We start from the raw sequence: 22,659 nt of genomic DNA, 5'->3' as shown, positions 1-22,659 counted from the left end.
CTCCGTCTCTGCTGGCACCCCAGCTCCCCGACCCCTCAGCCTGGGACTAGGCCCCCACCCTCTGCCTCCCGCACCACACTCTGTCCCTCTTGTGTCTCTCTCTGGACCCAGATCCAAAGGCAGGGCAACCCACAGTGGGGGTGGGGGGGGGGCGGCGGCGGAGGGCGTGTCTCCCCTTCTTCTCTCTTCCTTTCAGCCCCAGGAAGCCTCCGCAGCCCTGAGGCCTCACGCTGCAGGTGGCTGCGGGAGATGGAAATAGGGCTCCTGAGCTTTCGAGCTTTCCCGAAAGGCCCTAAAGACACATGGAGGGCAGACCAGGGCCTGGGTACCTGGACCACCCCTCCTGAACCCCCTTCCCTGGGTTGGGAGAAAGCGAGACAGCCCCCGCCACACACGGCCCACCCCCCAACACTTCAAACACTGCCTCTCCCTGAATTATTCACCTGCCTCTCCCCAGGGCTGCCGCAGAGCGCCCAGCCCAGGTGCTGAGGAGGAAAAAAGCAGGAAGGCCCATTAAATTTAAACACCGCTGAGGATTGTCAGATGTGAGGTTCTATTCCTGGCCTGGAGAAGAGCAGCCAGCAGGAGGGGAAGGGGGATCAGCAGGGAGCCGTGGCGGGGAGAGACCCACCGTGGGGTGACTGACTGGCTGAGCACCAGTAGGAAAGGGCAGAGAAGCTGGAGAACCTGGGCCTTCCCTCACCTCCAGGCCCTCATCCAGGAGGTCGACCTTGGCATACTCACCTGGTTCTGAGAAGACGAGGGGACCCATCTCCAAATGGCTTCTCTGCGGTTGCCTGAAGGCCCAACGTTATTGCTTCAGCAGGAGGAGTGGGGTGGGGCCTCTCTGGCTTCATCTGCTCTATTTCCTTTTTGTACCCTACATCCTGGATTTGCCATTTTTACTTATACCCTGAGCTTTCATCGTGCCGCTCCTGCCCCCTTGGAGATCTCTTTTTGCCTTGTCTTGCTGGAAAACTCCTATTTACCCTTCAAAACCCGGCGTAAGTACCGTCCCACCTCTCTCCCACCTCTGCACGCCATTGGACCTGCAGTTGCTTCCCTCTTCCCGCCTCATGTGGGTGCCAGAGTCCCTGGCTCTCTCAGGACTGACGGGGCCATCATGGATCATGACCCCCTCCGAAGCAGCAACCCTGGGGACCTAGTTGCCCTGAGATCTCTTCCCAGTCCTGGCTCTGGCCCCAACTCTCTGTGTTCGAGGGTGAGTCCTCGGCTCTCCCTTGGCCTTGGTTTTCTATTCTGTAAAATAGAGGAGTGGGGGGGGGGGATAAGGTCACGGTGACCTCGGGGCCTTCCGGTGATTCGAGTCCAGAACTCTCTGCTGCACACATACGTTTTCAAACCATTTCTCGTTCTTCCCTCCTCTGGATGCTGTCTGGCCAGCTTCCTTGTTGATACTCGAAGCCCTGCTGTGCTGGGGCTGGCATGTGCTGGCTCAGCAAAGCCAATTGTGAGGGTTTTCAGGAATTTCGCGAGCCAGTTTTGCAAACCCTTGAAATTGGCCACGTCCAGAGTCTTTACACCATGAAAATTGGCAAACACTACCAATCAGGGCTTCCCCTGCCGTCTTCCCCTACAGGCAGTTTGTGCCTCGAAAGCGGCTTATCCCTGTGGTTTCCGCTGAGAAGCCCCTGCCCCATCCCTGGCTACTGATTATTTCCCCGGGGTTCAGGCTCCAACGCCCACGCCAATCTTCTAGCTGTCACCTCCTCCCTGAGTGCCCCCCCCCCACTTTTTTTAAGTTTTTATTTAAGTAATCTCTACAACCCCCCACCGGGCTCGAACTCATAACCCTGAGATCAAGAGTTTCATGCTCTTCTGAATGAGCCAGCTAGGCACCCCTCTGAATGCTTATTTTTCTAGATTTTTTCAAGTTTATTTATTTATTTTGAGAGAGAGGGAGAGAGAGCGTGCGCGCACACACACACACACACACACACACACGTGAATGGGGGAAGGGCAGAGAGAGAGAGAATCCCAAGCAGGCTCTGCAACTGTGAACGTGGAGCCTGATGTGGGTCTCAAACTCACGAACCATGAGATCGTGACCTGAGCCAAAACCTAGAGTTGTACGCTTAACGGACCGAGCCACCCAGGCGCCCCTTGGTTTATCTTGTCAGCGCTTGGCCCTTCCTGACACACTTGTCCTTTAGCTCATTCTTCCCCCTAGACTGTAAGGTCGGTGAGGGCAGGGGGCTTGTCTGCCCTGGTCCCGGGACACGCTCACCTCCTTCCTAGAGCAGCACCTGGCACACAGCAGGTGCTCGATCATTGCATTGAATCGATGATTGTATGACCTTGGGCAAGGCAAGCGGTGCGTCCGTGTTTCTGTTCCTCCAACACCCCACCTGGGAGAATTATTGCGAGGTGTGTATTCCTCAGCTGCCTTAGATCTTAGAGAGGAGCCTGGTCCCCGCTGCTCCCCCACTAACCCATTGTGTCGCCTTGGGCAAGTCCCAACCCCGCCCCCAACCTCGGTTTTGCCTACATCTCTGGGGTCCTGCAGGATGGCAAGCTGATGGGCTGCGTGAGGTCTCAGGTCAGTCTCCGGGGCCCCGTCTGCTCCTTCCCATCCCATTCTCACCTCCTGTATTACCCTCCCCCCAAATATTTATTGAGCGTTTACTATGTGCCGGGCAGAAAATACAGCAGTGAGCAAGCACGTACCCTCGTCCTCATGGACTCTCATTCCAGTCGGAAGGACAATAAACAAGACAAATGAGTCAGAGAAATAGCCTGGAGGATGGTGATCGTGCCAAGGGGACCTGACGCGGGAGAGGGTCACAGGGAGTCCTGAGGAGGGGGCTCCCCTCTTGGGAAGGGGGGTCAGGAAAAGACCTCACCGCTAGGTGAGGCGTGTGAATAAAAACACAAAGGAGGTGGCTGCTTAGGGAGAGAGACTTTGTTTAGGAAACGGCAAATGCAAGAGCCAGGGGCAGGGAAAGGCCTGGAAGAAGCAGGGAGCCCCGGGTGTGTGGAGCCCCCGGTGAGCCGAGGCCAGTGGGGGAGGACAGAAAGTGATGATGGCTGCTTCTCCGGCTTCCTCCCTGCCCCCCTCCCTCGTTGGAAAGACGGTCCCAAAGTTTGTGACAGGTGCCCCCCTGGGCCCCTCCCCAGCAAGTGGGGAGCCCAGCCCCGCGCGCCCCGCAGCTTTTGGATCAGTCCTCTATCTCCCGGAGCCTGGAGTTCCCTGGAGCCGGGCACTTCCTCCCCATTCAGCCCCGCTCCCCTGAGTGGCAGAGACAGGTGTGAAGAATTAGCTGTGGGGACTGATGCCGTGACAGGAACCGGCACAAAAGAAGAGGACAGAGTGTAATGTTTATTACGTTTGAAGCAAAGCAAACACGCGGCCTATTTATGTATCTATAGAGAATTAATTGGCGAGCGGCCGCAAGAAGCAGATTATAAATTAGAATCATTTTCGCCAACCGAAACCCATTCATCTTGCTTCAGAATGGGCCTGTCACCTCCTCCTGACTAATTCTTTTTAAATTCGGTGCTTTTCTCACCGGCCCCCCTGCAGCGCTCACCTGGAGACCCGAACCCCACGAGTTTGCTAGCACCTCAGGGAAATGCCTCGGTCAAGCTCTGTGCTTTTCGGGCACCCACTGTCTCCCCACCCCAGGCCCGTCCCGGGGCTCAGCCCCTGGCGCCCTCGCCCGGCACTCTTATTCCTCGTCCCCCGTGGCCCAAAGCTTCCCGCGGCCCCTCTCCTGCTCTAGCTGGTTCCAGAGGATCTGGCTGGAGGGAAGCCCCCAGCCAGAGGCCCAGGCCCAGGTGGAAGGGGGCAGGCAGCCTGAGGCTGCCATCCTGGGAATCCCGGGGCACCGGCCCTGCTGCCTGCTTTTGATTCTGGGCTCAGAGCAGGCGGCCTCCCCCAGAATCAAAGGGAAGCCACGCTGCTGGGTCCCTGGCGGGCCTGGCTCCCGCTTCTCTCACCTGGAGCCAGCCGAGATGAAAGAGAGGGCAGGTGCCAGCGGCCTCCAGGCCTGAGAGCAGGGCCAGGCCCGCCCTGGGCTGTGGCCCAGTTAACCCTTCCCTTCCTCCGCCTTTGAGCAGCGAGATGCGGTTAATAATATACTTGGAACTTGAAGTGACATTCGGCTGGCCTTGTTCAAATATTGCAGTATCTCCAACGGCTTAAGTAGCCGATGGACCCAACGCTCTTTGCTCCCACTGCCCCAGTCCCACCCAGGGACGCCTCCCCTCCCTGCGATCCAAGGCTCCTCGAGGGGCCTTGAGGACCTGCTTCCGTGAGAGCGGTAAGCGTTCCGCTGGCCCCACACCTGCTGTACGGGGTACTGGATATTCCGCATATCTGCCTCTCCCACACCCCATAGATATCACGGAGATTAAATAAGGTGATGGGAGTCCGGTGCCTGGCATCCAGCAGGTGCCCGACAAACGGAGCTTGGCATTGTTATTCATCTGGGCCACTCTTCCTTGCTCCTCTCTACCTTTCAAAAACGAACTATGGATAACTTGCAGCCTCCACCAGGACCCCCCACCCCCCACTGCCCCCAGTGCTAGCTTCACAGAACCACTGACAGGGAGCCCCTGCCTGGGCTGGTCCCTGGGCACGGACCCTCCTGGGTCTGAAGAATGTTTGCTTTGGGGAGGGTTGAGTTCCAGAGGCAGCGCTGGGGCTCCTTGAGGGCAGAACCCCAGGTCGACTCACCTCTGTGCCCCCCTCGTCCCCACATCGACGGAACCCAGGGGGGCTACCAAGGGCCCACCATTGAGACAGAGGAACAGACTTGGGCTCAATCACCGGGGCGGCCCCCAGGACCACATGTGGTGTTCAGGCATTCAGAAGGGCCCTCCATCTTCTTTCCAAGGGCCTATGGACGAGTTCAAGATTGGGTGGGGGGAGGGCGGGGAGGGAGATTAGCTCCGAAACACAGAAAGAAAACTACAAAATCCAAACTGATGAGCGTTTCGTTAAATGTCTACAAAACCTAGCATCGTGCGGGTTAGTCAACGGCAACTCAGCTCGCCTCTCCCACGCTCTCGGGGCGGCAGAGACGTGGGAGGTGCGGCTCTGGCCGGTCACGGCAGGTGGTATGGCGTGGGTGGGGACCCCCTCAGGGCAGAAGTGCCCTGGAGCCTGTCTCCGAATGCTCTGGAGTCCCAGCTCTGCTCCCCGGCCTCAACTCACTATGACCTTGGGCAAGCCACTCCCACTCTCTGGGCCTCAGCTTCTTCATCTGTCAAATGGGCAGAACCACTCCTAGCTCTCAGGGTGGCCGTGAGGCTTCTGCAAGCAGATTTTCCAGGCAGAATGGCAAGCCCTGAAGCTGTGGGAATCCAGCAAGGGGACGGGGCTTGCCAGAGACTGGCTGGCGAGGACTTGAACTTCAACCTCTGGGCCCTTCTTTAGCTCTTTCCTTACACAGGGTTATGGATAAGAGTGATACTCAGGGGCGCCTGGCTGGCTCAGTCGGGGGAGCATGTGACTCTCGATCTTGGGGTTGTAAATCCAATCCACACATTGGGTGTAGACATTACTTAAAAATAAAATCTTAAAAAAATGAGTGCTATTCAAAACATGTAACAGTTGGGAGTGGACATCAGGAACTGGAACAGGTATGACCCGTGACTTGCTGGGTCCTGGGAAAAGCCAGGAGCCCCAGGAGGAGCTGGAGGGTTAAGGAGGGGGGCTGAGACTTTGCGAGACTCAGAAGACCGGGGAGCGGTCCTTCACCTACCAGAGCGGAAGGGGGTCGACATTGTTACCCCTGGAACAGCCTTATTGGTGCACGCTGGCCCCACACGGCCTGTCATCTCCCAAGATGGGCTGGGACACCCTTTTGAGTGACTCGAGTGATGCGGGATTTTGGAGGCCATTAATTATACACTGACCCCCAGCCCCAAGGATTCTGCTCCTGAGTATAAATCCCGGGGAAATTCTTGGCATGTCCACGAGCATCCAGTCTGGGGCTGCTCATCCCAAAGTTGTCTGTGGTCAGGGAAGTTGGAGGCAGCCCGGGTGGCCTCCCTGGCGGAGTGGGCAGGAAGATGTGGGGACACACTGTGGAGGTCTGTGTGGCTGTTCGTGCAACAGACGCGAATACAGCAGCAGACCTGGAAGGGTCATTAAAACACAAAATAGGGGCGCCCGGGTGGCTCAGTCAGTGAAGCATCAGACTTGGTTTCGGCCCAGGTCGTGATCTCACGGTTCGTGAGATCGAGCCCCGCGTTGAGCTCTGTGCTGCCAGCTCAGAGCCTGCTTGGGATTCTGCCTCCCTCTCTCTCTCCCTGTCCCCTGCTTGCGTGTGCACAAATACGCATTAAAAAAAAAAATAAAACATGAAGTGAAAGAAGTTTCTGTGAACTCCAAGTGCATTCAGATGCTGGTCACACGAATCCATACATGTGCTGAAATTGATAGAGCCGAACACCAAAAAAAGGTCAGTGTTACTTTATGATAATAAAATGAAATGAAATGAAATGAAATGAAATACTAAAGACAAGAGAGACCCCTACTTCCAGACCACTCACAGTCCAGAGCGGGAGACGTACTTACAAAATGCACTTACGGAAAATTAGCCTCGTTTGCAAAAGCACGAACACACGAGAGGATCTCTTGTCGTCCCGCCCCTCCAGGAGCTCCCAGACTCGTGCAGCAGACAGACTGAGACAGAAAACAAAACAAAAGCCTGAAACAAACAAACAAACCACCTCAGTCCAGTATCCTCAGAGCCGTGCGAACGTACAAAGTACTCTGGGACCAGAGAAGAGGGAACAGTTTGTTCTGCCTGCCGAACCCCAGAAAGTTGCCCTAAAAAGGCTGGGGTACAACTGGAATCTTCAAGGCTGCACGGGAGGACTTCGTGGCCTAACAGGGTCTCCCCAGCTGGGCTTTACCCACGGAGTGAAGCTGGGACTGGGGGTGGATTTGGGGTATAGTTGGGCATGGGGGTTTGGTCGCTTCTGCCCTTATCAGCTCTAGGCGGCCGGGCCCCCTACAGCCCGAGCTGGGGTACAATCAGCGGGTCGCACCCCCACCTCGAGGGGGCCGGGCAGCGCCCCAGCGCCTGGGAGAAAGGCGCCTGCCTCCAGTCTGCCTGGAGTCTGCTGGGCCTCACCCCTTGGACTCCACCGGCTCTCTTCTCCTCCCTCCACTTCCGGCTCTGTCCACTCTTACCCCCCCCCCCCACCAAATCGGCCACTGAATTTGCTTCCTCCTGTCTAGTCCCAGCACCCGTGCCCTGAGCCGGATCCCCGGCCAGCCCTTTCCCGGCCTATCACCAATCTCCCAAGTCTGCATTCAACCCGTAGTGATAGCCTGAGAGCCAGAGGGAGCTTCCTCAGGCGGGCCCTCTGTGCTGTTCTGCCGGTCCATGACGTCCCCCTCCTCCTGCCCCCCCAGCTTGGTCTCTCACCGTCGTCGTCTTCGGCCACCCCACTGCTTACCCTCAAACATCACTACACCCCCTGAATTCTGCCCTTTCTCACCCCTGTGCTTTGCTCACAATGCCCTATCCTTTTGGACTTCCTTCCAACCCTTCCGACCCCCTGAACCAACACCTATGCAGTCCTCAGCCACCTATGCAGCCACCCAGGCGCCCTGAGGTTCTGTCTTCTTGCGACTATGGACATATTACTTGATCTTTCTGTGCCTCCGATTTCTCATCTGTAAAATGGGGGATAAGAAGAGTCCTTATCAAAAAATTTGAAAATGTGGGGCCCTGCCTCAGTCAGTTGGGCATCCGACATCGGCTCAGGTCATGATCTCACCATTCATGAGTTTGAGCCCCACGTCGGGCTCTGTGCTGACAGCTCAGAGCCTGGAGCCTGCTTCGGATTCTGTGTCTCCCTCTCTCTTGGCCCCTCCCAGCTCACACTCTGTCTCTCTCTCTGTCTCAAAAATAAACGTTAAAAAAAATTTTTTTTTAAATTAAGAATGTAATGGGGCGCCCGGGTGGCTCAGTCGATTAAGCGTCCGACTTCGGCTCAGGTCATGATCTTACACTCCGTGAGTTCGAGCCCCACATCGGACTCTGTGCTGACAGCTCGGAGTCTGGAGCCTGCTTCGGATTCTGTGTCTCCTTCTCTCTCTGCCCCTCCCTGCTCACACTGTCTCTCTCTCTCTCAAAAATAAATACTGAAAGAAAGAAAGAAAGAAAGAAAGAAAGAAAGAAAGAAGCAAACCTTAAACCAAAAAAGTACCTACTTCGCGGGCTCTTGGGAGGAACCCGTGAATGTGCGTAAGTTGTTAGAATAGTGCCGTAGTGCCAGGCACATAGGAGATGCTCAACAAATGTCAGCTTTCATTCATCTTATACCAAGCTGTGAGTTTCTGGAGATCGGGGCAGAGCGTGATGTGTCTTTGGGTGCCCAGCACCTCCCCAGGGTCTGCTCGTTGAGCGGTCATCAGACCCAGCTGCTGGCGTGCAAAGAGATTCCACATAGGTGCCCGTCACCGGCTACTTCTGAGCCCTAGGTCTCAGAATTGACTCTTAGGTTGGAGTCGCTCCATGCTTTTGACTCAGAACCCTGAAGTGACTATATTGGGGGTCAAGAGGCTGTCACCGGCCAGATCCCTTTCCCAGTCTTCTGGCTTGGTCCCAGCCCCCACCCCCTGTCAAGCTGTCACCTTTGAATGATGTAGCAGATGAGGCAGAGGACAGGGTCCTCCATGGTAGGAATTCTCCCTGGCCAGACCACCCTCGGTCCAGCACACTGAACCTTCTTGGTTCCATAGTCCACTCCCGGCTCCCCCCAGCTCCCCAGTAGAGCGACAGCTTCTCCCGGTGGCTCTCCTGCCTGGGTGGTCCTCTGCCTTGGTAACAAAGAAGTTTTTCCTGGCAGTGTTACTAATTAGCAGTGAAAGGCGATTAGTGTCATTAACAGACTCAAAACATTTGTATTACGCTCCTTGCCGGCTGCGGGGGTGCCCTGGACAGAGGTGGGGGCGGGAGCCTTGGAGAGATCAGGCTTGAGAGGGAGCTGGTGGGAGAGGCAGTGAGACGGAGGGAGGGAGGGAAGGCGTTGGCAAGAAAAAACGAAATTTAAAGTGGATGAATTATTTACTGCAGGAAACAATCCCGGACTCACTTACTCTCACTCGGAACATCCCAGACTGTAATCCGTGGCATTTTTCACATCTCCCTAGCGTGCTGAGTGATTTTCTTTACGACTGGATACCAGAGGCCAGGGTAATCTTGTAAGAGATTGGCTTAGTATTGATCATGTACATCTTCCCGGGCTCCAGGCTCCCACCCACCCCTGAGGCCGGCATCCCCAGTTTGGATCAGATCCCAAGACTGGCCGGATCTGGGGCCAGCCCCAGGTGGGAGCCGACAAGGTGGCCATCTCCCTGGTGAGCGTTGGGAGCCACCAGGTGGACCCCTTGCCCGTGCAGGGGCTGAATGCCCTTGTCTGAGTCACCGCTGCCATTTTGGTCTTGCCCCGGCGTGGTCCTAAATGAGCCCCCGCTTCTCACCATATGCTTTAGACATATTGGGTCAGTACTCCCTCCCAAGAACCCTCAGGTAGACGTTACGGATCTCATTTTTTAGGTAATGACAGGAGCTACTCTTTGCTGACCACCGCCTATGCCCCAGGCGTTGCGCTAATACCTTTTGTTTATTACCTAAGTGTTTCCCCACAGCCGTGCTGTTCGCTGCAAAACCCAGAGAGGTTACACGGCTTGCCCGGAGTCACTCAGTAAGGGGCAAAACTGGCCCCGGACCCAGATCTCCTCACTGCCAGTACCGGGCACGCAGAAGAGAGTCGTGAAGACAGAGGGTATAAAGCACATGGTGGAACAGCAGATGTTCGGTGGTACTTAGGTGCCTGTCCTGGGGACCTCTTGAAGAGGCCAGTGCTTAACCTGAAAGACCGTGTGGCCAGCCACACGCAGGCAGCGTAGACCCCGAGCGGTCACTCAGGGCCGGGGCTTGTCTTCACAGCAGAGGCGGAGGGGGTCTGCCCGGCTGGGAGGACACTGCTGGCCTGACAAGACGCTCCAGCTGCAAGGTGCTTATGGCCCTAAGCGGCAGGGAGCTCCACGGAATCGAGGAGGAGGAGAGGGAGGCTGGGAGATGAGGGCAAGGAGGCAGAGAACAGGGAAACTGCACAATATGGGCTCGGCAGCTGCCTCGGGTCTCTGTTTCCCTTTCAGGGAGAAAAAGGAGGCATGCAGCGTCCTGGCTTCTGTCCTGGCCAGCCTGGGTGACTTAATGCCAGTCCCAGCTCTTCTCCGGGCCTCTGTCTTTTCATCTGTAAAGTGGGGTCTTTGTCCTAGTTGCTTCAAAGGGCTCTTGAATTGAGTTCATTACATCAGCAGCTGCTCGGCTGCACAGAGGTGGGGGCAGGGAACATGGAAGGTGCCAGATCTCCCCCTACCACTCACCGGCTCCCCCACCCCCGCTGAATGCTAGCTCCTAAGTGCTGGAGTCACCTCTGATATCATTGGTGTGAACCCACCCATTTTACAGACGGGAAAACTGAGGCCCAGAGATGGAGGTAGAGGTCACAGAGACAAGGGAAGGGCCAGGATCTGAGCCTAGGCATCCTGACTCCCCAGCCATGGTTCTCCTTGGTCTGCCCTATCCAGGCGGTAGGGGCAACTTGGCTGCTCTAAGGCCGCTTTGCTTGGGAGTGAGGAACCATAGGCACAGGGCTGAGGGAAGGGGCAGGGATTGGGTCCCACCACAGGGCCATGGCTCTGGCATCTGGCCACCTTCTTCTGCGACTGTAACTGTAAATTAAGGCATCTGGGAGGACTCCTAGCACTTTAACGGTTTAACAAGCGGTAATGTGTGACCCACACTACAAATGGATCTTTTAATAATGAATAAGCATTTATTTAACAAGTAATAACAGTTTTACCACCCTCCGGGTCCTCAGAAGTCCCAAGCTCTAGCATCAACTCCTTAGACTGGCGTCCCCTGCTCAGATCTTTTGTTTATTTTTTGCCCCTGGTTGTTTATTTTTGTCTTCTTGATTGGTAAAAGCTCTTTGTATATTGAGGCTATTAACCTTTTACCCGCTATATGCAAATATTTTCCCCTAAGTCTATACATCTATTTTTTTTTTTTTTTGGTTGCACAGAAATGTAAACATTTTATGTAGTAAAATCTTTTTTTTTTTTTTAACTTTGAGGCTTCTGAGTTTTTTTTTTAAATTTTTTTTTTAACGTTTATTTATTTTTGAGACAGAGAGAGACACAGCATGAACGGGGGAGGGTCAGAGAGAGAGGGAGACACAGAATCTGAAACAGGCTCCAGGCTCTGAGCTGTCAGCACAGAGCCTGGCGCGGGGCTCGAACTCACGGACCGCGAGATCATGACCTGAGCCGAAGTCGGCCGCTTAGCCGACTGAGCCACCCAGGCGCCCCGAGGCTTCTGAGTTTTGAGAATTACTTGTAAGCCTGATGGATCCTCTGGCTCTCTTGAGGAATTGCAGGGCAAGACAAAGGCACAGGGCAGGGGCCTGGGTGATGCTCAGCAGGATTGAGAGACGGGAGCCCTGGCCCTGTAGTACAACTTTTGGGTGAGTCCCCATCTCTCTTGGGCCTCAGTTGCCTCATCCATAAAATAACGGTGTTGAAATAGACCATCTCTTGCCTGCATCCCAGCACAAATGTCTCAAGATTCAAAGAAGAGGACGTTGCAGGGAAGATGCTCAGTGCGTTCGGGGGCAGGTCCCAGCTATACAGTCTTTCCTGCATCGATCGCCCCCGTCAGATCTCCAGCCCCCTTTAAAGAAGAAACCGCATCTTTTTATTACAGTGTCCTTAGCACCTTGCAGAAAGCTGCCCCACAGTAAGCCCTCAGAAGGAATTCTCCCAACCAAGCTGTTATTCACACCTAGAGGTGGATCCTGGCTCCATTTCATGCTCCTACATAGAGGAGGTAGAGTGGAGTGGCTAAGGGAGTGTGCTGCCTGAGTTTGGATATTGACTCAGTTGCTCGCTGTGTGTCCTTGGGCAAATCACTGCACCTCTCTGAGCATCTCTTTCCTCATCTGTAAAAGTGGGACAAGACCTCCCAGAGATGTCTGACAGCTTGAATGAGAAATTGATCTAGGAGCACGAAGCACACAGTCCTACCACATAGTAGGCATTTGATAAATGTCGGATCTCTACTGTGTCTCCATTGCTGATTAGAGCACAGTACGTCTTCAGCTGCTAAAAACTGTTGGTGCGTCTTAATTGGGGTTTCTGTAAACGGAGATCCAATGCAAAGGATTCGAGGGCAAGTGGTTTATTTGGGATGTCGTCCTAGGAAGCAGCAGCAGGGGGGCGGAGAACTGAGGGGGAAAGAGAGACAGGCAGCGAGGGGTGCATGATCCAGCCCATTAGCACAGAGGGCAACTGAAGCTCAACTCCCCCAGGGAATTCTGGGAGCCAGTGTAGACGTCACACCTCAGAGTATTTACAACCCCCCTCCCCCAAGAGTGAGGGATAGGGGTAGGGGCCCAACGCCTCTTCGGGAAGGGCAGGTGGTGATGTCTCAAGTGGGCTGGCCCCAAAGGTTTAAGAGAAGCAACGGGTGGCGGACGAGGGGGGTAGCAAGTCCTGGTTGTTCACTGATCTCCACTCCCAGTGCGGCCTGAAATTGACAGCCGATACCAAAGGGTAGAAGCGTCACCTCTCAATAAGATGAAATCTACACCTCAGGCGGATGGAGACGACAGGAAGATTTATCAAGGGCCTGGCAAAATTAACATTTGGACAGGGGCCACTGGAGGAGCAGCCTCCAGAGGGGGGTCTCTTTGCATTTATTCAAGCTGGTTCCTGCCAGCGGCTGGACTACAGAGGGCTGCGGGGGTCAGCCATCCAGCTGGCCTCCTAGGGAGGGACGCCTGGACAGACGGATGCGGACACACGGGGCCAAAGGAGACTGGAAGGAGAACCGTCACCCTGGCTCGAGGGGGGAGGCTGCCAGGAGAGTCGGGGCTGAGTCCTGACTCTGCCGCTGACTTGTTGCAAGCCTGGGCCTCAGTTTCCCTATCTGAAAGAGCTTCCAGCTCTAACAAGCTCGGAGACGGTGGGGCGGGCAAAGCTCTTCCCCTCTGCTGCTCCAGCAGTCCCGGAGGCTGGTGCGAATTCGTCCACGGGAACGATAGCTAGCCTTGGTGGAACACCTACTAAGTGTCAGGTGCTGGGATCGTGCCTCATGTATAGTCCCTGTCATGCAATTGCCCCATGAGACAGGGACTATTAGTATCTCCATTTTGCCCTTGAGCTCAGAGAAATCAAGTTTCGCACAGTGAGTCTGGGGCCAAGTAGGGATTTAAACCCAGGTCCCCTGGTTCCCAGCCCGGAGCTCCTTCCGCTCTGCTTCTGCACAGTCTACTATCCTGGTGCCAGGACCTGACGGTCCTCTTGCGCAGAAGGGCATGCCGTTAAGTGCTCTGGAAGGTTCTGGATTCAGACAAACCTCCGTTGGAATCCCAGGCCAACCAGGTCCTCACCGTGGAACTTTGCACAAAGCGTTTCACGGGAGCCCCAGTTTCTTTGTCTACAAAATGGTCGCGGGAGCCATGACTCATGGCTCATGAGGCTGTTGTGACAGTGAAAGGGAGGTAACACGTGTGACGGGCCTGCCTGGTTCCGGCAGGAAACAGGCTCTGGTGGAGTTAGGCCCTCGGTCCTCTGTGTCCCTGCATTCCCGACCCGTAGATGCGGATAATTTGCCTTCGGGGTCATGTGGGGAAGAGTCTGCGCTCAGGAGGTGAGGCCCTCCCTCCAGCTCAGCCTGTGTGTGGACCCTGGGGCGGGAGGCAATGGAAGGGAACCTTCCTGAAAGTAACATAATCCTAAAGAAAAGCAGCCGTGGGGCGCCTAGATGGCTCAGTCAGCTGGGTGTCGGTCTTTGGCTCAGGTCATGACCTCGCGGTTTGGGACATCGAGCCCCAGCTCTGCGCTGATAGTGCGGAAACTGCTTGGGATTCTCTCTCTCTGCCCCTACCCACCCTCAAAAATAAAGAAATTACTTAAAAAAAAAAAAAAAAAAAAGCGGTTGTGGGCCAGAGTTCAGTTTCCCCATCCTCAAAATGGGCACAGGGAGCTTCCCCTCCCCCCCGCCCCCCGCCACCCCCAAGTCTTGAGTGTAACGAGGCTTTGAAAAATGGGACTCCAGGCTCTTTGAAAGACTCACTGGAGGTGCCATCTGGACCCTGAAGCTTCTGAATGCCTCAGTTTACTCATCTGTCCAGTGGAACATAATGCTCGCTGCACTGAGCCGTGGCGGGGGGTAGAGAGGGGTGCCGTCGTGCACAGCGCTTGGAAAGGCGCCTGACACCTAGGAAGTCATGAGGGAATGTGAGGGTCCAGAGGGGGGCAGAGCCTCGTTCAAGGACACATGGCAGTCAGGACTGTGACCAGGACTCTGGACTCCAGGACCACAGCCCCCCCCCCCCTCCCCGAGCCCCACCCCGGCCCGCGTCTCCAGCACCCCCTCCCCCAGTCAGGGCTGGCCCAGCCCCTCAGCCCCCTCCCTTGCCCAGGAGTGAGTGGAGGCCCAAATCCAATTAGCCTGGGAGCCGACTGCAGAGCATCGCCCCTTTAATATAGCTGGAGAAGCTGCAGAAATAAATGAGAAATTAGAATTCTGCTGGGGTCCCAGAGACCCGCCCGGCGGCCCGCCCTAAGCTGGGGCTGCGGCAATTCTCCTGGGGACCGCGGAGCTGAGGGGCTGGTGACGGCCGATGTCCAAGGCAGGCCTCTCCCACTGTCTACAGTCCCACCTGACCGTCCACCTTCCCCGCTGCTTCCCCCCCTCCCTCTCCCCTCCTGACCCTCCTCCCCTCCTCCTTCCTCAACCGCCTCCTGCCCCAGGACCTGAGGGCCCTGTTTTGGGGAAGCTGCGGGGGGGAGGGGGCGGGGGGGGGACCGTGTCAGGGTCTGGCACTCAGTTCTGGGTATACCCCTCCCTTTCCCCCTCCCCTGGACCCTAACTGAACCAGATCCTTCCCTCCTTGCCCTGGTGTGGACTTGGACCCCTGGGAGGAGCCAAGGGCCTGGGCTAGGACTGACTCTGGGGCTGAGGCCCCCTCGGGTCTAGGGGCTCAGTCACCTGTGGGGTTGGGACAGGGCTGGTGGGAGCACTCTAGTCATCATCAAGAAAGAAGGGTCTGCGACAAGGGCTCCTTCTGAGGATCGCAGAGTGGGTGCACCGGTGAAGCATCTGGCTGTCCCGGGAGGTCCCAGGTCACCACCACCGTCTCGCTGTACGTTTCTACAGCTCCCTGCCCCACTCAGGACTCAGTTTCCCCTTCTGTACAATGGGGAAGGGGGTGACATCCAGTGGAGACGTCTGATTGGGGCCTGGATACCTCAGCCCCACACCCTGGGCAGCGGGCAGGTCCCCCCTACCATCAACCCAGCCCCGCCCCTGCCTCCCCCACCCCCTCCCTCGGGGGACACATTTGCTGCTGGGAAAGTTAATCCATTACAGTTTAAAGGCTCCGTTCCTTGCTGGCAGTAAATTACCTGCTTTGCATTTTGCAGCAACAACTTAACGGTATTAATTTATTGTGCTCTGTCTTTAACAAACATCATTATCATATTGCCAGCCAGGATTATGCAAATGGGAGGGACAAGGGAGAAAGAGGCCGATTCTTGTCCCCAAAGTCACCTTGATTTATTAACTTTGGGGCCCTGCAATTGGCCAGATCTGGGAGGCCCAGGTGAGCAGGAAGGCCAGGAGAACTTGGAAAGTCTGGGAAGAGAGTCTGGAGGCCAGTGGGGGCTCTCTGGGGAAGTCCCCCTAGGGGGGAAAGACTGGCTGGGTTTATAAGGATTACCTTGTCATGTGACTTTGGACAAGTCCATTCCTGCCCTGAGCCTTGGTATCCTCCCCCCCGCCCCCATCAATGGGGGGGTTGGATTAAGATGTTTTTGGAGCTAACAAGGTGTGAACTTGAGATTCACCAACACGTTCTGAATGATCCAAAAGAAGGCGTGTGAGCGCATGTGCGCGCGTGTGTTTGGAGAGGGTGGGTCGAGTGGGGAAAGGTCTGGGGCCACGTGATCCCGGGCCAGGGTCCTCCTCCTGCTGGGCTCGCCGCTGTCCATCCCGGCTCTGCCCTGGTGATGGGTGTCAACGTGGAGGGGAGTTGGGGGAGCAGGGACAGAGGGAAGGGGCTCCTGACTGGTTGGAGGCCAGGGGCCAGTGAGTGAGAGGGTCTTAGACTTCCAGGCGTAGATGGGGACGCTGGCTTGGGAAGGGGAAGCTGGGACCAGCTCAGGTGGGGAGGCAGCAGCATTTACCTTCTGATTTTCCATCCGTTTTGGGGGCTGGTCTGGTCTGAGCCTCACGGGGGCTACGTAGAAGGTTATACGCTGGGTCCCAGCTCCCTGCTGAGACTCCTGGAGCACCGGGCCCCCTTGGGGTACTCCCGGTTGGCCTGCCTGGGGAGCTGGAGGCAGGTGGGACCGCAGCCTCCCTCTGCTCACCTCGGCCCCCACCGTGCCCACCTCCTGCCTCGGCTGGACCTGGACGTGGTGAGAGCCTGCCTGATTACACAGCTGGCTGCCCCCGGCCACCCGAGGCCCGTTCCCCACCACCTGCAGCCTGGCTGTGCCAGGAACTCACTGGGGCTGCTTCCAAGCACCCGTGGGCTCCAGCCCAGGGTTCTGCTCTGGCCATCAGGGCCCTGCTCAAGGCCCTGCAGAGGCGCCAAGGTGGGGGCTGGATAAGAGCCAGCAGGGAGGAGAAGGCACCAACCCGGCCAGCAGGGTGCAGGGGCCGGTGGGGGAATGAACAAGGAGGGGTCACCCTCACCGTGAGGCTCCCTCCCTCTGCCAGGCCCGGAGGCCAGAAGAGCCCGGATCTGCTCCAGATGAACCACGATGAGGAGCGAAGGCCTGGGGAGACTTCTGTGGGCCAAAGGCCAGCAAACCCAGGAGGAACCGTGACGTTCAGTCACCGATAAGGAAAATCCCTCAGGTCGCTCTGCGACTCACACGGGCGCACACAGCAGCCCTTGGCTTAAGTAGGGATCACTCCCATTTTGTGGATGGGGAAAGGGAGGCTCAGAGAGACTCGATGATTCGCCTAAGGTTACACAGATGGCGCATAGAAAGCCAAGGGCGAGTGAAAGCGGGCAGGGCATGAGTGGGCGCCTGAGTTGCTGGGGGTGAGGGGTGTTGGGCAGGAGAGGGAAGGGAGACGGCATGCTGGGTGGGTGGGGGGTTCGTGGGGGCCTTTCCCCTCCAGGCAAGGACAGGAGGACCCCCTCCTTCATACCGGGCCCCCTTCTAACTCAGCCCGATCCGTCTGGACTGGCCGGGCGGATGGAGGAAGTGACAGGGACGTGCCGTCCTTGGCCAGCAGGTGCCAATCTCAGACCTTACAGGGAGCAGCCCGGCCGGCCCCCGCCAGGCACGACACCCCAGGATGGCTCAGGACCGTGTGAGCAGCCTCAGGGGCATGTCACTGCTGGGTGGGCGGGTAGCCTGCGGGGTAGAGGGCCAGGAGAGATGAGAACCAGGAGAGAAGCTGTCAAGGAGAAGCCGGCCTGGAGCCCAGTCCCAGAAGCCGCTGCACCTGCAGCCGGGAGAGCCCCGGGGGAGGCCCTGCCCATCCTCACCCCTTTATGAGACACCCCCACCCAGGTCCTGTCCTCAGAAGCATCTCTCACCTCTCCGGGGGCTTGACTGGGACCTCAGACTTGCTGAGAATCTTCACAGGCCCCTGGGGCAGACATGGGGCCGGGCCTATGACCAGACTGGGGCCGCGCGGGGCTCCCTTTCCCCGGCCACCACCCCAGGGCTGGCGCGGACCTTCTCGCTTGATGTCCAGTGGCCCTGGGCAGCGGAGGTGGGGGGATCGCGGTTGGGCTGACCCTTCCCCGGTTGCCCTCCTGCCACGGGTCCGGGTCCCCCGGGGGGGATGAACGGGAGAGGAAGAGGCAGGGCGTGTGCTCCTCCCCGGGTTTGATGCAGGAGGATTCGCCAAGGGATACAAAGCAGGCAAGGATCCTCAATCCTGTTGGTCTCCTCTGCTCGCCACCCCCCCCCCCCACTTCCTGCTGACTCCAGAAGGTCTGTTGGGGGAAGGGTGGAGGGGCTACGAGGCTGGGCAGGATCTTTCCTCCTCTTTCCACCTGCCGCACCCTGGCCTGGAGTTCGATGCGGGGAGAGGTGGCAGGGCCTGCGCTGGGCCCACCCGGCCGTGGGAGGCTCGCCAGAACAGCCGGTGCTGCGCAGGGCCGTGGGTGGTGGCAAGTGGGGACTTGCTTTAGCAGGCAAGCTAATCTCATTTGGTTGCCGCAGCCCGCACAACCAGTGCTGCATGCTAAGTGGCCGGAGACAGCAGCGGGACTCAGGACAGACCCAGGAGAGGGGACTGGACCTGTGTGCAGCCCGGAGAACCCCAGAGGCCAGCCCTGACTGGGATAAGGAGCCATAGTGGGCAGCGGCAGGGGGCAGCGAGGAGGACCGTGCGCTCTGTGGGGTCGAAGCTTCCTCCTGGGGAGCAGGAGGGGAGGACCTACTGAGAGATGGGGGCAGCGGAGTCATCCCCTCTCAGTTCGCTGCCCTCCTCCTTTGGGACCCCAGGGATGAGGTTTGTGGAGAGCTGGGAGGGCCTGCCACTGGGCTCTGCTGGCCCTGCCAGGCAGGGCACCGTGATGGCACAGAGGGCACCTGCTCAGAGGGAGAGGGCGAGCGCGAGCTGATGGGGGAGGCCCAGGGGAAGTGCTGGGACAGAGGAGGAGGAGAAGGCAGGCCGGGAGGCCGTGAGCCTGGAACTCTGCGAGCCCTGCTGGGTCACCCACTCCTCCCAGCCTCCAGGAGCTCGTCTGGAGGGAGGCCCGGAACGGGCCACTACAGGATGACCGGGGAGAGAACTCGCGTGAAATGGTCCCAAGCCTCCTTAGCTCGGAGGGGGAGGGATGGAAGTGCCAGGGATGTGGGTCTGGGTGTGGCAGAGGGGCCGGGCTGGGAGCCAGGAGGGCCTCCTGACCGCACCCCGCCCTCCCTGTCCCAGCCGTCATCCCTCAGGGCTGCTGGCACCCTCAGCTCCCTGGGGGACTCCTAGGGTCACACGGGGAGCTCTGGCCTTTCTGCAGAATCTGCGGCTCCAAGACGGGGGGCTGCCTGAGTCACGGCCAGAGATGGAGATCTGCGGACCAGCACAGACCCTGACGGGCTACGGGCTTGGGGGCCATTCACGGAGCCCTCCGTGACTTGGTCTCCCCATGTGCACGAGGGGCTGCCGACGAAATGAAACAATGCACGCCCCGCGTCTGGCTCTGTGTCCGGTGTAAAGGAAACCCTGTTGTCATGCATCAGTGTCCCATCCGGCATAGCGCCGGGCGCCCAGAAGACACCCCCAAACACTCAGGGCACCTCAGCGCTCCATCCCTGGCGTCTGATGGGCCTTTAGAAAACGGCTCTGCCCTCCCTGGCTGTGTGGCTGTGGGCAAACGTCCCACCTCTCTGAACCTCAGATTCTGTCTCTGTAAAGTGAGAACGAGAATACTTAACTCCCAGGAATGTTTCGAGGAAGTGAATAAGAATATGCATACACATGCATAAAACGCGGAATATAAATATAGACAGTGCCCGGGATGCAGTAGGCGCTCAATACATATCTATTCCCTCCTGTGGAAGCCCCCTGTCCAACACTAACTTGTAGGGGTTACACGGAGGTCCAAGTTGGGGTAGAGGGCTCCCCCGGGACCCAGGGCTGGAACGAAGGTCTCCTGACACCCACCAGGGCAACCAGAAAGACAGAATCTCCAGCCCTCAGTTTTGCCCCCCACAAAAGGACACATCTGGATAGATCTATGGTTTCCAGCTTGGCTCGAGGCTCTCAGGGGCCCAGGCTGGGGTCCACGCAAAGCCCATGGGGTTCGAGGACATTCTTTTCTAACGCGCCTGGACCACCTCCATTTACTTATCGAGGGTCCGTTTGAAAGAGCCTTAGTTAGCTACAGCTAAGCCTCAAATGTGTGAAAGCCCCGGACCTGTCTATGTTCGAGGGTCCCAGCAGCTTAGGTCAACTGCGACGGGCTTGCCGAGCCCCTGCCTACGCAGACCCTCCGCATCCCTGCCTGGGTCATGGTTGGCCCACCTGACTGGCAGGGGGCGAGTGGACAGGAGGAGTGGCCCCGACGTCAGCCCCAGCCGGCTGGAGCCTGGGCCTCGGATGCTGTCCCCCCGCTTGTCTAATTTAATCACAGCTGTGTGCGCGGTGACTCTATAAATAATTTTTAGTGCGACATAACCATTATTTCACTAATTGCTTCATGCACACCCCTGGCCTGTGAGATAAATTAAAGTTTGCTGAGTCAGCACCTTTGGCCGATGCCGCTTTGGGCCTTGGGAAGTGCAGCCTCAACCTGGCACCCTGAGGGGAGGGCTCACATGAAGGGAACGAGGGTGGAAGGAGGGAGGAGGAAGGAGCAAAAAGCGGCTAACCAGGGTGGCCATATACAGTTGTACAGGTTGTATCCTGCACAAGGATACTTGGCCAAGGGGGCAAACGGGGACTGAAACACAGCCCGTGTAACGCTTTATCAATCCATGAGCCCTGACATGGAATTTTGTCGACTCAGGAGGAGAAGCGGGTACCTTTGTGGGATCTGCACAAAGGCACTATACGGACTAACGGACCTGAAGTAACACCCACTCAGCGGGCTGTCAGGACTATGCCGGGCAGAGGGGAAGCAAAACAGCATATGCCTCAGTGGCACCTCCCATGTTGCCAGTCGTGTGGAGATCAGGGTTCTAGGTCAGATGGTGAGTGACCTTGGGCAAATCACCCTCCCTCCTCTGCGTTACAATGTTTCGACAGTTTATGAAGCTCTAATCACATCTAAGGCTCCAACCCGTGTCACTGGCTCTAGACGCTGTTCTTTCCAGCGTCCTAGCAAATTCCGGAACAGTAGAGGTGGTTTGAGAAAAAGGTTCTCGGGGCACCTGCGTGGCTCAGTCGGGTTAAGCGTCCAACCTCGGCTCAGATCATGGTCTCACAGTTTATGTTCTAGTGAGTTCGAGCCCGGCATCAGGCTCTCTGCTGGGCCTGATGGGCCCAGGGCCACTTGGGATCCTGTCTCCCTCTCTCTCTGCCCCTCCCCTGCTCCTGTACATGCGTGCAGTCTCTCTCTCAAAAATAAATCAACATTAAAAAAAAAAAAAAAAAGAGGGGCGCCTGGGTGGCTCAGTAGGTTAAGCGTCTGACTTTGGCTCAGGTCACGATCTCATGGTTTGTGGGTTCAAGCCCCGCATCAGGCTCTGTGCTGACAGCTCGGAGCCTGGAGCCTGCTTCCGATTCTGTGCCTCCCTCTCTCTCTGTCCCTCCCCTGCTCATGCTCTCTCTCCGTCTCTCAATAATAAACAAATGTGAAAAAACAACTAAACAAAGAAAAAAGAAAAAAGTTCTCATGGTCAAGCACACTTGGGAAGCATTGGGTGAAATAAGGTTTCTTTTCTGCAGAACTTGCCAGAGAGGCTGCGGTAGGCTCTAAAAGCAGCGTGGCTCTCAGAGAGGCCAGGAGCAGGTATGGCTTTTACTGAATGCATTTGCCCATGGAATTCTTTATTTTAGTGTTCTTTTTCATGCAGGGATCCTAGTTTCTATCTCTGGGCTTATGGATGAGTCATCCCGAAGGACAGAGAACTCTTCTCTTCAATGCCATTCTTCTGTCCCACTGCCCAGGGTGGACACGTAGAGCCGTGACTGGACTCAGGGCACGTTCTGACTTGTCACCCATGAGCAGGTGTGGGTTTTCCTTCTCATCGGTGTAGCATGGACTGAGTCCTGACTCTGAGCCCTGAGTCCATCAGGTTCCACGTTCCTTGGGGGCAGAAGTCGCGTCTGAGGCCTAGCTCAGGGGATACCTGTTGAGTGAGTAGATATCCGAGCAGCTGGTCTGAGACATGGGCGCTGAGACACCTGGCGTCCCCCCCCCCACCCCCACCCTTAACCCTACTGGCTGTGCGACCTTTGAGCAGATTGTTTTTGGGTGTCCCTGGCCATCTGAGCTCCCTGTCTGTCAAATGTGGATCGACCCCTCAGTCCTGTTCATCCTGAGGTGCTGGGTAAAGCCGGGTGTGCGGGGGCGATTTCCAAAGTATGAACTGTGTGACGAAAGCAGGGACGGTGGCCGTGGTCTGTCTCCTGGCCCCGGGGCTGGGATGTGACAAGCACTCAAGGGCTCTGTTGATTGAGGGCTCTCCTTGAGTCAGGCCCTGTCCCTGGAGCCTGTCACACATCCTTCTTGTCCAGGGCTCCTCACAGCGCTTCGAGAAGACGGTCTTATCCATGTTTTATGAGTGAGAAAACTGACGATCGGAGAGGTGATGCGGCTACCCAAGGTCCCACAGCTGGATTTGAACCTGTCTCTGTCCGACTCCAGGCCCGTTTTTTTCCTCTCCGCTCCCGACTTATTGGCTCCTCTGTCACCACCTTAACCTTCCCTCTCCCTTCTTTGGGCAGGGAGATGAAATGGGTTATGAAGAAATGTTAGTGGTAGAGGGACTGTTGGTCCCACTGTCCAGTCATTGGCTACATGTGAACGGCGACAAGGGCCACTGTTTGTTGGGTGTCTCCCATGTGCCTGGTGCTGAGCTGCTTTGGATCCTGATTCTTCCCACGGAGTCCTCCCTCACCCCCATTTTAGAGGTGTGGAGACTGAGGCCTGGAGTGTTTCTGTGATCTGTTCAAGCAC

Source organism: Panthera tigris, chromosome A3 (genome assembly GCF_018350195.1).
Source record: "Panthera tigris isolate Pti1 chromosome A3, P.tigris_Pti1_mat1.1, whole genome shotgun sequence".
In the NCBI taxonomy this organism is placed as follows: domain Eukaryota; kingdom Metazoa; phylum Chordata; class Mammalia; order Carnivora; family Felidae; genus Panthera; species Panthera tigris.
The sequence above is the reverse complement of the archived record's forward strand: the minus strand, read 5'-3'. Positions refer to the sequence as shown.